This window comes from Nicotiana attenuata, unplaced genomic scaffold (assembly GCF_001879085.1).
Source record: "Nicotiana attenuata strain UT unplaced genomic scaffold, NIATTr2, whole genome shotgun sequence".
NCBI lineage: Eukaryota > Viridiplantae > Streptophyta > Magnoliopsida > Solanales > Solanaceae > Nicotiana > Nicotiana attenuata.
In genome coordinates, this window is record NW_017670749.1 from 348411 (window position 1) to 364834 (window position 16424).

The window sequence follows — 16424 nt, forward strand, 5'->3', positions numbered from 1 at the left end:
AACTCTCATCCTTTCTTCTCACCCCGCCGTCACCCCTTCCCCTTCTCTCTTAGATGCTCTCTAATCCTAACCCTAACTCTCCCTCGTCGTCACTCATCCACCGCCATCCATGGTTGTTTCTCACCACCCCCAGGCCTCTAATGGCCTCTCCTATGCTGGGTACCGCCGTCTCTAAGGTCCTCGAGGGACAAGGGTCAGTCCGCTCACACCTTTGGCCCTTTCTTGCCTGTTTCAAGCCATTCTGGTTCGATTTCGAGTAAGATTTTCCTATTTCGCCTTAAACCTACGGATTTCTAAGCCTATGTCTTCATCTCTGTGTTATTTTTTTAAAAACCCTAATTTCGTCCTTTGAACTTCTTAGATCTATACAAGATCTGAGATGGGTNTATGTATAAGAGGCACAACTCAGGGATTGGAGCCCTAATGGTTGCAAAAGGCGACTAGAGAATGGAGGCCCAATGTCTAAAAAGCTCAACTCAGGGATAGGAGCCCTAATGTTAAATGATCAACAGCCCAAATTATTCCTACCATAATTTACCCCTAATGACCCCCCCACCCCCACCCCCCCAAACCCACTCATTCTCTCTTCTCACCCCGCCATCACCCTTCCCCTTCTCTCAGATACTCTCTAATCCTAACCCTATCTCTCTGTCGTTGTCACTCATCAACTGTCGTTCATGGTGGTTTCTCACCACCCCCAGGCCTCTAATGGCCTCTCCTATGCTGGGTACCGCCGTCTCTAAGGTCCTCGAGGGACCAGGGTTAATCCGTTCATACCTTTGGCCCTTTCTTGCCTGTTTCAGACCATTCTGGTTCGCTTTCGAGTAAGATCTTCCTATTTCTCCTTAAACCTATGGATTTCTAAGCCTATGTCTTCATCTCTGTTGTTAGTTTATTTAAAAACCCTAATTTCGTCCTTTGAACTTCTTAGATCTATACAAGATCTGAGATGGGTTGAACTTATTTCACATGATTTTTGTGAAAATCTTCTGATTTTCGAGTAGCTTTTCACTTTCCTAAACTAGGGTTTCCTGAAAATCTTTTTCCTCAAAAGATTTTCTGATTTTAGATGTTTCATCTTCTATTCTTATGTGTTTTTGACCGATTATGTTGAGTTTGCCTCAACCCTAACTAGTTTATGCTAAAACCCCAATTTTTTGACATTTTTGTTTGGATTCTGAGCTTGTCCGTGTTACTTGCTACATGATTTTATTATGTGCTTTGATTCGCATGGTTTCTCCTTCGTTTAATTCGAATGTCTTGTGATTTTACCCTAATGTGCCTCTATTAAGGTTCTTGGCTCGATTTCTCGACTTATTCTATGTGTCTATATTCACTCTATTTATCAAACCTCCTTTTTTACACACCCCGAAAAGGAGTATATAAGGGAGTTTTTCCAATTAAAGTGACATTATTCGAGATGGGTTTATTTTATTTATTTTAGAGTCGCCACTTGGAATAATTTATTGTAACGACCCGGATTTCCCACCATCGGGAGTCGTGATGGCGCCTACTGTCGGAGCTAGGCAAGCCAAGCATTAAAACATTTTTTGATAACATCACAACGATATAAATAAAACGAGTCATTTAAATAAAAGCGGAAGTCTTAAACATAGATAACTGAAAATCAAATGCGGTAGTTTAAATACAACTCTACCCAGATCCGGTGTCACTAACTCACGAACTTCTACAGAATGCTAAATACAAAGTCTAAATAAAGATCACAGTGCTGTCTGATCCGATACAAAGGAAATCAAATGAAAAACTAGGATAAGAGAGACTCCGGGCCATGCGGACGTCAACAAGGCTACCGTGGGAATCTCTGGACTAAAGTTAGCTCCCAATGTTCCTACTGCTGTCCAAAAGCTCCTGCTCCGGTACTGTGATCTGTGCAAAAAGATGCACAGAGTGTAGCATCAGCACAACCGACCCCATGTGCTGGTAAGTGTCTGGCCTAACCCCGGCAAAGTAGTGACGAGACTAGACAGGACTACCAATCAACCTGTGCAGATATATATATATATATATATACAAACACTACAAGGATAACAGCGGAAGGTAATAATTAAGACTGCGAAGGGAACATGCTTTCGGGGATGACAGATAAAATAAAACGGTAGGAATAAATAAGGAAAACTACAACAAATCTCTCCTAACACAGAATACGTGGTCGGCGTGCCACAAGATCCCATTTTATAATATATAAGTGGTCGGCATGCCACACGATCCCATTTCATCATATATATAAGTGGTAGGCGTGCCACACGATCCTATTTCATAATATATATAAGTGGTCGGCGTGCCACACGATCCCGTTTCATAATATATAAGTGGTTTCCCGGCAAGGGAGAATACGACTAAGTAGTTAAATCCCGGCAAGGGAGCAACAACAATAACTTACACGTCCCGGCAAGGGAATAATCACATCTCTTTCTTTTAGTTCATTTCTTACTTTTTAATCAAGTCGAAAATCGAGCCAACGCTCCAAAGAGTTTACACATCATATTTCCTTCTCATTCTCTTCATATCATATAGAAACCATCAATTGACAAGGAGGAGTCACTACAGAATCCCAATTAAGCGCAAATAAAGACTCACGGTCAGGCTAGACTCCGGTGTATAGATACTCGTCACCATGCCTATACACCGTACTCAACATTTAGCAATTAGCAAATAATACTCTAATCCTATTCCCTCAAGCCAAAGTTAGATCAAACACTTACCTCAAATGCTCCAAACTCAACTCAAGCCTCTAGTCTAATCTAGCCACAAATTACTTGAATGTATCAACAAATGCTAATCGAATAAATTTGAATGCATAAAATGTGAATTTCCCAAAGCTTTTATCAAAATTTTCCAAAACGCCCCCGGGCCCACATGGTCAAAACCCGAGGTTCGAACCAAAACCCGATTACCCATTCCCCCATGAACTCAAATATGTAAGTTATTTTGGAATCGAACTTCGAATTGAGGTCCAAAACCCCCAATTTTAGAAAACCTAGGTTCTACCCAAAATTCCCAATTTCCCCATTAAAATCTTTGTTTTGAAGTTCGAAATTATGTTTAAAGATGTTAATGAGTAAAGAAAATGAGTTAGAAATCACTCACCAATCGTTTTGGAGAAGAAGAATCGTTTGAAAAATCGCCTCTTGCATTTTGGGTTTTGAAAAAGTGAAAATAACTGAAAATTCACACCTTATATACCCTTCTAAAAGGCTCAGCGCAGACCGCACAAAAGTGCACCGCGGCAGCGCTGAGAAGCTGGTAATCCACCCTCTCTGAACCCACCCAGCGCGGACCGCACTGTTTTGGTACGTGGCCGCGTTGGTCGACTCGAACCACTGGCCCTCTGAACCTAGCCACGCGGACCGTGCAAAAAGGCACTGCGGCCGCGCGGCTTCCAGCGCGGAATCGACCGCGGGCGCGCTGGGGGCCTACAACTTCCTGAACCTGCAACCATCTGATATTTCTAAGTCTAAGACCTCCCGGGGCCTACTCAAAACTCACTCGAGCCCTCGGGGCTCCAAACCGAACATACACATAACTCCAAAAACACCCTACGGACTCATCCGTGCGATCAAATCGCCAAAACAACATCATTAACATCAAATTAGGCCTCAAGACCCATGATTTCCTTCCGAATTTTCATAAAACATCAAGATTAGAGCTTTAAGTTCAAAACACGTCAAACGACGTCCAAATTCAACCAAACTTTACAGCAATTGCCTAAACCATATATGAGACTCGTACCGGGCGTCGGAGCCAAAATACGAACCCGATACCACAGTCTTTTAATCAGTTTTCATCTCCAATTTTCTTAATAATTTCAGAAAAACAATTTCACAAAAAAATTTATTTCTCGGGCTCTAGACCTTGGAATTCGACTCCGGGCATATGCCCGAGTCCCATATTTTTCTACGGACCCTCCGGGATCGTCAAATCACGGGTCCAGGTCCGTTTTCCCAAAACGTTGACCGAAGTCAAACTTAATCAATTTAAATAACAAGGTTTAACAATTTTTCTCACAAATTTCATATTTAAACTTTCCGGCTACGTTTCGGACTGCGCACACAACTCGAGTTAACCCCAAATGAGGTTTCCAGGGCCTCAAAAGTACAGAGGGAGTAGGAATACAGGTGATGACCCCCTTTGGGTTGTCACATTTATGGTCTCCCAAGTCAATGATATATTTTAAATCCCAAACCGAGGAAGTTTTAATTTTAAAGAGTCTGCGAACCAGAAATTCTTGATAAGGAATTCTATTAACCCGGGAGAAGGTGTTAGGCATTCCCGGATTCCGTGGTTCTAGCACGGTCACTTAGCAATTTATACTTAGCTTAATTGTTTAACTACTCATTTTTAAGACCTATGTGCAATTATCTTTTTACCGCATTTAAAAAATTACTTGTTATTTGTAATTAAAGAATTGAGTTACGCGCACGTATACTCTTTCCTTTTGGCGCGTCAAAAATCATGTCACGCGAACGTATCCACGATTAATAATGCTTTGTGTATTTATTAAGAAACAAATTAGTTGAAGTTGTGCGTACGCATACCTCGAGTCTTTTAAGAATTAAATTTGCAATTATGTTACGCGAACGTATACATAATCACAATACTAACCTAAATCGAGCCTAAGGCAAGCTACGATCATTTGAGGCATTTCTAGATTAATCAATTATATGAGGGCCATAAATTAAAGGATTATATTTGTATATGGCACACCCCAATTTGTTTAATCTAAGTTTGTGAGGGCCAAGTATTGTAAATTAAAGCATGGCACACCTCAATTTTTAGAAAGGCTTGTTTAATTGAGGTCACCTAGGATATCCCTACTTAAGACTTAATTCAACAAAAGTCTAACTAATCATGAAAAGATTTCAAAATATTTTTGGGACAAGGGGGAATGGGCCAGAAACAACAGCTTTCAGAGCTGAAAATTGGGCTCGCGAATGGCCCAGAAATCGGAAGCCTAAGATGCAAGCGCTGGTCTGGCAGATAAACAGCCCACATTGAGCTTATATTTTCTTCAGGCGGGCCTAGTTGTGCATTGGCACCGGCTGGGCCTGTTCGCCTCTTTGCATTAAAACTTAACCAAACTTACCAAAGAAAAGGAAACAGGGAACATGGTTCACTTAATTTAAAAAGATAAAACTTCAGAGAATAAAGCAGTTCAAATCTGAAGGTTTTGTCATGCTACTGTGATTTGCAAAAGGAAAATAACAAAAAAAGCGTGCATTTACCGTAATTCAGGAGAGGTATCTTACATATTATTAAACTACTGGGCTTAAAGCCCAGGCTCAATAGCCTAAATTCCTGATTTTGCTTGAATGGATCTCAACTTGGGCCTGGCTGTGAGCCTGGCCCAGTCGCAGCTATGAAACATGTTCATCAAATGAACTATGGGTCTTAATTGTAATGACTCAATACTAAACAAACTAGGAAAAGAGAAACTGAATTTTTAAAAGTTATTAAAAGTCCATTTACAATGCTTAAAAAAAGCTCAGAAATATAACAAATTCATCTTTTACAACGTATGTTATTGCCTAAATATGCTCAAAAATATTCTACTTTAGACCATGTTTTTTACTTCTACTTCAGACCATGTTTTCAACTTGTGAAGGAATCAGAGGTTTCTGCTATTTCTAAAAAAACAAAGCTGTTTTTGAGTCTGAAATTTGAGAGAAAAGGATGGAACTTTTCAAAGAAATTTTGCTGATAAAAATGTGTCCAGAATTCCCTTTTTCGGAGGAATTAGAGGGTATATATAGGCTATCTAAAGGGAGGGGATCTTTTAGCATATTCCTTATCTTTAAGGAATAATAGTACAGTCTTTTTTAACAGCCCTTGGTACAGTTGTCCCATTTTTAACATATTTTAAAACAGTTGGGACAGCTGTACATTTATCCTCAAATATCTGATCTTTAGCCTAAGTAAAAACCCCCCCTTTACCCCTTAGGTTGCCACTTATTTCAGGTTTACCTAGGTTTTTTATTCCAAAAGGGTTCCTAAAGTTCCTACTTGTTCAATTAAACCATAAAAGTCTTGAAGAATTAAATATCAGACCAACATCTTTCTAATAGGAAAAGAGAGCCAATTGAATCAAAAGGTATCCTAATTCATTACTTGGAAACTCATATTCAACCAATACTCAATGATGAAAAACTATTTTAATTTCCAGTAAAAGGAAAGAAGAATAATCATGGACTAATTATAAGAAACTGAAGTCCTAAAGCACATTAAACCTGATTTAATCCATCTTCATCAACTTAAACAGAACAGGGGAGGAAGAAAAGAGAACAAAGACATTTTATAGTCCTGAATTCAGCCCTACTTAATCAGCATGCTGAACTAATTCGTACTATATTTAGTGAATCAATCAAGCTAAATGAATAATGTGGCTGCTAATTATCCTACAAACTTATTTAACTAATTAGAAAATGATTTCAAACAAATCAACAGCATGATTCTAAGACAACAAAAATTATTGATTCAACAATTCGAAGCAAAATCAGTCTTATGAATAATCTACTGAGCATGAGTACACAAATAATTTAAGAAAAGAAAAAGGCCTTAAAATCATATAGCTTATCAGGAGCCAACAAACATGCAGAAAAGAACAAAAATCAAAAACCTAAAAATCAAAGAAGAGGAGAGGGATTTACCGGAATTCTGCTTCAAAAACTAAGTTGAACCACAAATCAGTCCATAACTCCCTGAAATGTAAGATGGACTTTCACTACCATTATTCGACTATTCTTAACAAGAACAACCGAATAATGGAGGCTACAAGTCCACTTGACCAATTACAATCCCCAAAAACGAAGAAGAAAATTAAGGTTTTTTTTTTCGGAGCTTGAGATTTGAAATTCGAGCAGATTGGGGTTGATTCGAGGGGGGCCAAGTGTGGTTTGAGGTTCAGATGGGGGCAGGGGTCATAGGGTGTTAATTTGGGGTCGATTGGATGAGTTAGGGTTTTGGCCGTCTCTCTTTGATTCAGGATTCGAGAGGTTCGGCGAGGATTCGAGGGAAGGGGTTTGGGGATTTGAAAGGAGGAGAAGGAGGGGAATCTCGGGTGTGAAGATGGGGTCGATTGGAGCAACACCGCCGGCGGAGGCGATTTCCGGTAGGCGGTTCACGGCGGAGAAGGTGAGGGGTTCTCTGAGGGTGTATGAGAGACGATGAGAGGGGGTAGGGGGGCTTGTTCGGACAGTAATACGCTAAAGACACCCCTAGTTCAAAGCCGTCGGATCAAGATAAATCAACAGACGAGATCTCTCATGCCCAAAACGGGGTCGTTTGGATAATGAGGGACTGGACCGGGTGAAACAATTTTTGGGCTTGGGTTTTGGGTGGACTTGGGCTGATTTGCAGGTCCAATTCCGAAAAATCAAATACCCTCCTCTTTTAATTTCAACTTCTTTTCTTTTTCTTTTTTTTTCTTCTTTTTTTTTTAAATTAAAAAAAAATCCTAAATTATTTAAAATGTGAGAAATTAAACTAATTAATTAATGACAAAATTATAAAAGCTACTCAATCCTATATTAAAAGAGAAAAATCAATAAAAAGGATAAAAATGTAGAAATTGGCCATTTTTTGTGATTTTCATTTTATAGAGCAAACAATTAGTTAATTAATCCAAAAAATATAAAAATAAACCCTAAATGCAATGCATGATTCTTTTTTTTTGGTATTTTCATAATTTAAATAAGCTTAATCATGCACAAAAAATGCAAATAGAAATCCTACAAAATCCTTAAAATAGCAAATAGTTAAAGGAAGAAACCTAATTATTGGAATTCTGTAGGACTAAATCATGTGGGGAAAAAATCACGTGCTCACAGCTGCCCCTCTTTGCTCGGAGACATGAAGGGTCTTCGGGAAAAGATAAAATGAGCAATTATGAGGGATTTTTGTCCGTTTGAAACTCGATGAGAAGCATTTTTGAAAAGGGTTTGACCGAACCTTGCTTCAAAGGTTGCCTACATATCCTTGGCTATAAAGGAATCAGGTTAGTGTAGTTCTAGAAGTTTTGATAGCTGGGACTACCGAGAAACTGTGATTTCACTGTTGTTGCTACTGCTACTGCTTGCTGGCCTCCTTATTACACCAAAAGGAAAATCAAAGCTAAGCTAGCTATGCCTATCAACTACGAGTTACAAAATTCCTATCTATAAATCTCTTGAAGCTTGATCTTGAGTCTTAGCTGGTTCTTGCTATGGACTCCGATCTAAATCTTGATGCTCGCCAGTTGCAGGCGCTCTTTCCTTCTTCGGCATTTGGATCAAAGCGGGACATGCGAAGCTTGTGACTTCAATCAAATTTTGAGCAGTCCGCATCTTTGTCTGTTTCAGCACTTTGAATTTACTTCTTTTTTGTTCTTTTCTTCTTTTTCTTTATTCTAGATTGGGATTCATTCTTTTGGTCATCTCGAATCCTGTGCCTTGAGGTAAAACCTGTTCAGACACCAAAAACAAATGAACAAATTTTTCTGCCCCAGTTTTCACTAGGAAAATTTCATGAGTTATTTGCAACAAAATCCAAACCTTTTTCTTTAAAGCAAATAAAACAAGGATTGCATCTATCTAGAAGGGAAAAGATCAGCGTATGGAGCCCTCTATCTAAAATGTCAACTCATGGATTGGAGCCCTAATATTGGCGAAAAGGCGACTAGGGAATGGAGGCCCTATGTCTAAAAAGCTCAACTCAGGGATTGGAGCCCTAATGTTGGCAAAAAGGCGACTAGGGAATGGAGACCTTATGTCCAAAAAGCTCAACTCAGGGATTGGAGCCCTAATGTTGGCAAAAAGGCGACTAGGGAATGGAGGCCCTATGTCTAAAAAGGCACAACTCAGGGATTGGAGCCCTAATGTTGGCAAAAGGCGACTAGGGAATGGAGGCCCTATGTCTAAAAAGGCTCGCCCTATGTCTAAAAAGGCTCAACTCAGGGATTGGAGCCCTAATGATGGCAAAAGGCGACTAGGGAATGGAGGCCCTATGTCTAGAAAGGCACAACTCAGGGATTGGAGCCCTATTGCTGGTAAAAGGCGACTAGGGAATGGAGGCCCTATGTCTAAAAAGGCACAACTCAGGTATTGGAGCCCTAATGTTAGCAAAAGGCAACTAGGGAATGGAGGCCCTATGTCTAAAAAGGCTAAACTCAGGAACTGGAGCCCTAATATTGGTAAAAAGGCGACTAGGGAATGGAGGCCCTATGGCTAAAAAGGCTCAACTCAGGGATTGGAGCCCTAATGTTGGCAAAAGGCGACTAAGGAATGGAGGCCCTATGTCTAAAAAGGCTCAACTCAGGGATTGGAGCCCTAATGTTGGCAAAAGGCGACTAAGGGGGAGGCCCTATGTCTAAAAAGGCACAACTCAGGGATTGGAGCCCTAATGTTGGCAAAAGGCGACTAGGGAATGGAGGCCCTATGTCTAAAAAGGCACAACTCAGGGATTGTAGCCCTAATGTTAGCAAAAGGCGACTAGGGAATGGAGGCCTTATGTCTAAAAAGGCACAACTCAGGGATTGTAGCCCTAATGTTGGCAAAAGGCGACTAGGGAATGGAGGCCCCATGTCTAAAAGGCACAACTCTGGGATAGGGGCCCTAATGTTTGCAAAAGGCGACTAGGGGATGGAGGCCCTATGTCTCAAAAGGAAGAACTCAGGGATTGGGGCCCTAATGTTGGCAAAAGCCAACTAGGGAATGGAGGCCCTATGTCTAAAAAGGCACAACTCAGGGATTGGAGCCCTAATGTTGGCAAAAGGCGACTAGGGAATGGAGGCCCTATGTCTAAAAAGGCACAACTCAGGGATTGTAGCCCTAATGTTAGCAAAAGGCGACTAGGGAATGGAGGCCTTATGTCTAAAAAGGCACAACTTAAGGATTGGAGCCCTAATGTTGGCAAAAGGCCATTAGGGAATGGAGGCCCTATGTCTATGAGGCACAACCCAGGGATTGGAGCCCTAATGTTAGCAAAAAGGTGACTAGGGAATGGAGGCCCTATGTCTAAAATCTCAACTCAGGGATTGGAGCCCTAATGTTGGCAAAAGGCGACTAGGGAATGGAGGCCCTATGTCTAAAAACTCAACTCAGGGATTGGAGCCCTAATGTTGGTAAAAGGCGACTAGGGAATGGATGCCCTATGTCTAAAAACTCAATTCAGGGATTGGAGCCCTAATGTTGGAAAAGCATAAAAGATTGATAGTGGGGATTCTAAACTATCATCATTTTTTTTTTTGAATTTTCTTCTTATTTCTCCCTTTTTTTCAATTTTCATTTCTTCTTTCTTCTTTTTTTTAGTAAAAATGCAGGAAAGAATTTGGAGGAAACTTCCCTTTTGGGTTGATTCCTTGCTGCAAAGCTATTTCTAGCACTTGCGTATTTCTTTTCCCTTTTGGTAGCACCTGCTTCGTCCACGGTTTCTTGGATTGCACCTGTTTCAATTTTTCAAACAAAGAACAATTGTTAGTTTGAAACGGTGGTTGGTTTTGTGGCCTTGATTGTCTCGATCACTCGATCTCGGCCTGAATCTCTGTTGAGAACCTCTGCTTCTTGCTGGTTTTCTGAAGATTGATTTCTCTTTCAAACCGAGGGACTCAACTTTTAAGATTTCATGACGACTCGCCTACGTAGGGCTTCGACCCTTTCACTTTATTCTGCCTTTAGGACTTTTGCCTTTGACTTTCTTTTCCTTTTCAATAACTTTGATTTCAGAGCATCAGCCATCATGGCCAGTCGGGAACGACTTGATACACCCGCTGAGGCTGGGTACTTTTCTTTAGCTTTGGTTAGGCAGAGCCCTGTAAAGCCAATCTTGCCACTTTTTCTTTGTATTAGTTTCGGAAAAAGAGTTGGACCGAAAGGGATTCAAGGAAAAGTAAACAAAAGGCAAGAAAATGAATTTAAAGAGAAGTGTCCCTTTCGGGAAGGAAAGAAGGACTTATCTAAGGTGATGCAGGTTTCAAATAGACATGACATGCTTCTTGGACTGGATTCCCGACCCGCACAAACTTTCCCAACTTCTCATAAACTCATTGTGACCCGTGTTTCAAAACCAGGGAATCTTGCCAGGACTCTTTCAGTGGTGGGACGTGTCTTCTTTTCGACCGACGGCGCCCTATGCAGGTTTTCGCCAATCGACCTCTCTTATTTCTCTTCTCACCGTCGCCCGATAATGCTCTTTACAAGTTTTCACTAAACGAGCTCTCTCATTTTCAATTTCTCTGCTCACCGTCGCCTTATGGTGCCCGTACGTTTTCACCGATAAGACTCTCTCATTTTATTTCTCTCATTGTGATCATATTAGATTCCAACAAGGGTGTTTTCTAATTCTGACGCCTTTGCCAATTGATCAGAAGGACTTGGACAAGGTTCGGGTAAAAAGAATCTGGATGGAATTACAACTTTGGAACCATTTTGGTGGGCTCATTGCCGAGCTATTATGACATCTGCCCCAGTTTCACTTTGCGGGGAAATTAGGATTTTTGTTTTGGTGTGACTGAACCCCAGAGAGAGGCTGCCTACGTATCCTTTCGGAATCAAGTCGAACGTAGTTCAGGGAAAATATTTTGTTTTGTTTTTCTTTTTGTTTTGTTTTTTGTTTTTTTGTTTTGTTTTCTTTTTCTTTCTTTTTTTTTATTTGATTTTTTTTAAATACACTTTCGGGTTCCAAAGAGGGTAGCCAAAGAAGAGTGACTGGCTCAAAGGGTTTGCAAAAGGTTGATAGTGTTTGGGTAGCGAGAATGAAAGCCTTCGTCATCCCAATCAGACAATGTTGTCGCTGTAGAAAGCCTAAACATTGTACCTTTTTACTGCATCCGCATTCACAGTTGCTTTGGGATCATTACCTTCGACATCTCCCAAGTATAATACTCCTCTCGGCAATATCTTTCTGATGATGTATGGGCCCTTCCAATTAGGGGCAAATTATCCTTTTGCTTCCGGGTGATGAGGAAGAATGCGCCTTAACACAAGTTGTCCCACTTCGAAATTCCTGGGCCGCACTTTCTTGTTATAAGCACGGGCCATTCTTTGTTGGTACAACTGCCCGTGGCAGACCGCAGGCATTCGCTTTTCATCAATCAGGGTCAGCTGTTCTAGACGAGTCTTGACCCATTCACTGTCCTCAATCTCAGCGTCAACGATTATCCGGATAGAAGGGATTTCAACCTCCACGGGTATCACGCCCTCAGTTCCATAGACCAAAAGGTATGGGGTTGCTCCTACCGAAGTGCGCACCGTAGTGCGATATCCCAGTAATGCGAAAGGCAATTTCTCATGCCATTGCCTGGAGCTCTAAATCATCTTTCTTAAAATCTTCTTGATGTTCTTGTTTGCTGCTTCAACGGCACTATTGGCTTTGGTCCGATAGGGAGTAGAGTTCCTATGCGTTATTTTGAATTGTTCGAATATCTCTCCCATCAAATGACTATTCAAGTTTGCAGCATCATCTGTGATAATAGTTGCAGGAATGCCAAAACGGCAAATAAGATTGGAGTGCACAAAATCTACCACAGCTTTCTTGGTGACCGATTTGAGAGTGATGGCTTCAACCCACTTTGTGAAGTAGTCAATGGCAACCAGTATGAATCTGTGCCCATTAGAGGCTTTCGGCTCGATCAGCCCAATGACGTCCATGCCCCAAGCGACAAAAGTCCAAGGCGCTGACATGGGATGTAGTTATATCGGAGGTGCATGAATCAGATCACCGTGCACCTGACACTGATGGCACTTCCGGACAAAGCTGAAGCAGTCCTTTTCCATGGTTATCCAGTAATAACCGGCTCGAATGATTTTCTTTCCTAAAACATACCCCTCTATGTGGGGTCCACATACTCCTGCGTGTACCTCAAGCATGATTCTTCCAACCTCTTCTGCATCAACACATCTTAACAAATTGAGGTCCGGAGTTCTTTTATACAAGACATCACCACTCAAAAAGAAGCCACACGAGTGTCGTCTAATGGTTCTCTTTTGGTCCCCACTGGCTTGCTCAGGGTATTCTTGCATTTTTAGAAACCTTTTAATGTCATGGTACCATGGCTGGGTGTTTGGTTCTGCCTCAACCGTATTACAGTAGTCGTGCCTTTCCCTGATTTGGTTTTCCAAGGGATCAATGTGGGCATTTCCTGGATATGGTAGCATTAAGGCCAAAGTAGCAAGTGCATCGGCCAATTCGTTGTGACAACGAGGGATGTACCTGAACTCTATTGATTTGAATCGCTTTTTGAGGTATAAGCTGTTTGTAAGATATAAGCTTAATATCTCGAGTTTCCCATTCTCCCTGGGCTTGCTGGATAATCAGATCTGAGTCTCCCATGATCAACAACTCTTCGACATCTTGGTCGATTGCCATGTTCATACCCATAATGCAGGCTTCATACTCAGCAATGTTGTTTGTGCAGAAGAACTGAAGCCTGGCTGTGGCCGGATAATGCTGTCCAATGGGCGAGATCAAGATTGCCCCAATTCCAACACCTTTTGCGTTTACCGCTCCATCGAAGAACATTTTCCAAGTATTGGTGTCTTCGGATATTGCCTCAACTGAGTTTAGCTCTTCGTCCTGAAGTAAGTATTCAAAGGTTGGTATTCATCATCGACCGGATTTTCAGCCCAATGGTCAGCTAACTCCTGGGCCTTCATTGTCGTGCGGGTGACATATACTATGTCGAATTCCGTAAGTAGGATCGGCCACTTTGCTAGCCTCCCAACGGGCATTGGCTTCTGGAATATGTATTTTAATGGATCCAACCTGGTTATAAGGTAAGTGGTGTAGGCTTGCAAATAATGTCTCAGCTACTGAGCAACCCAAGTCAAGGCGCAACAAGTTCTTTCCAACAAAGTGTACTTGGCTTCATAACTGGTAAATTTCTTGCTCAAGTAGTAAATGGCATGCTCCCTCTTTCTTGTCACATCGTGTTGCCCGAGGACGGAGCCGAAAGAATTTTCCAAGACTGTCAGGTACAAGAACAAAGGCCTCCCTGGCTCAGGTGGGACCAAGACTGGTGGATTTGACAGATATTCCTTGATTTTATCAAAAGCTTCTTGACATTCATCTGTCCACTTGACTGTCGCGTCTTTTTTCAGTAATCTGAATATGGGTTCACATGTGGATGTCAACTGGGCAATGAACCGGCTGATGTAATTCAATCTACCCAACAAACTCATAACATCCTTCTTGGTTGTCGAAGGGGGAAATTCCTGGATCGACTTTATCTTTGTTGGGTCTAACTCGATGCCCCTCCGACTGACGATGAATCCTAAGAGTTTGCCGGACGGTACCCCGAATGCACATTTGGCTGGGTTCAGCTTCAAATCATATTTGCATAGCCGCTCAAGGAATTTTCTCAAGTCCCGCACGTGGTCATCCTGGGTTTTGGATTTGATGATTACATCGTCCACATACACCTCTATCTCTTGGTGCATCATATCGTGAAAGATGGCAGTCATGGCCCTCATGTAGATTGCCCCGGCGTTCTTCAGACCAAATGGCATGACTCTCTAACAGTATGTACCCCAAGGTGTGGTAAAATTTGTCTTCTCGACATCTTCTTCATCCATCAACGCCTGGTAATATCCTGCATAACAGTCCACGAAGGACTGTATCTCATGCTTGGCGCAGTTATCGACAAGGATGTGGATGTTGGGCAAAGGGAAGTTATCTTTGGTACTTGCCTTGTTTAAATCTCTGTAATCCACACACACCCGGGTCTTCCCGTCTTTCTTTGGCACTAGGACTACATTATCTAGCCATGTGGTGTACCTAACCACTCGGATCACCCCCGCTTTCAACTGTTTCGTGACCTCTTCTTTGATCTTGTCACTGATATCAGTTTTAAACTTTCTTTACTTTTGCTGGACCCGGGGGCAATCGGGGTAATTCGGCAACTTATGAACCACCAAATCAACACTTAGCCCTGGCATGTCGTTATATGACCAAGCAAACACATCCTTGAACTCGAACAAGAGTTGGATTAATGCGTCCCGGGTTTTCCCGTCCGTGTGAATGCTTATCTTGGTTTCCCTGATTTCTTCAGAACTACCCAAGTTAACCGGCTCGGTATCATTTAAGTTTGGCTTAGGTTTATTCTCAAATTGTTCCAATTCTCGATTTATTTCCCAAAAGCCTCTTCTTCGTCGTATTCCGGTTCTTGGTTCATTATTTCACAGTTAGAAAGCGTGTTTGGATCTGGGCATGAAGTTCGCTAGCATGTCATGTTATTTAAAGCCGCATTATTAGAACTGAAAGAAGAAATAAAAGAGAAAAATAGCAAAATCAGAAAGAATAAAGAAAGATGAACGATGAAATATTGATTTTATTTCTTGGAATTTGAAGATAACAGGGTTTACATTTGGAAATTAAAAGACAAGAAACTAAAGAAAAACATCCGAGTTACACCCTGGAATAACTCGCGATGCAGAAAAAGTGGCAGGATAGGTCTACCGGGACTCCCGCCTGATTGGGAATGGTGTAGCCTTCCAATTCTGCAACTTGGCGTTAGGTCCCATATACAGCACCTCAGCGGTGCTTGAGCCCTCCCCTGGCTGGACCATGTGGGTTTCATATAGTATCTTCCTCATTGCCCCACAGATCTCTTCAATCTCTTCGGCCGTAAAGGCCTCATCCTCCTCTTCGTCATTGTATTTCGGCTTGACAAATGTTCTGTACAGATGTGGCACTGCTGTGGCAAAACCCATCCATTATTCTTTCTGTCGTCTGCCCATTATATATCAGCTGGTGTGGGTCTAAAGCCTACTCCGAAGAACTTCTCAGTGGCAGGCAAGGTGATGGGTTCAGCTATTCCTTGCAATGATTTCCCAAGTCCCTCCCCCGGTTTGAAGCCATGTCGGATCATTTCTTTGGCCACCTTGATGGATGCATTAGAAAGGAATGGTTGGGGGCAAGGGTTTCCTTCTTCGTACTGGTCTGCAACCACAATTTCAAAGGCCTGATAAACTATGTGCTCACTCCCCTCTCTTGCTTCAAGACATGGGACTGATGGGTCCCGATAAATTGATTGCTCGTCTTTCCTGTGGACCACGATTTCTTGATCCCCATGCTCGAACTTTACCATCTGATGAAGAGTAGATGGCACATCCCCCGCTGCATGGATCCATGGCCTCCCCAAAAGAAAGTTGTAGGGTGTGTCCATGTCTATAACCTAGAAGGTTACTTCAAAGTCTACTGGGCCGATGGTCAGAATTAGATCGATCTCTCCAATTGTGTCCCTTTTTATACCATCAAAATATCGTACGCAAACATTGTTGGGTCGGATTCTTTCGGTCCCGATTTCCATGCGCTGTAGAGTTGAGAGTCAGCAGATGTCCACCCCAGAGCCTCCGTCCACCATAACCCTTTTCACGTAGTACCCTTCGCATTTGACTGTTAGGTGCAGGGCTTTGTTATGTGCGGCCCCTTCTGGG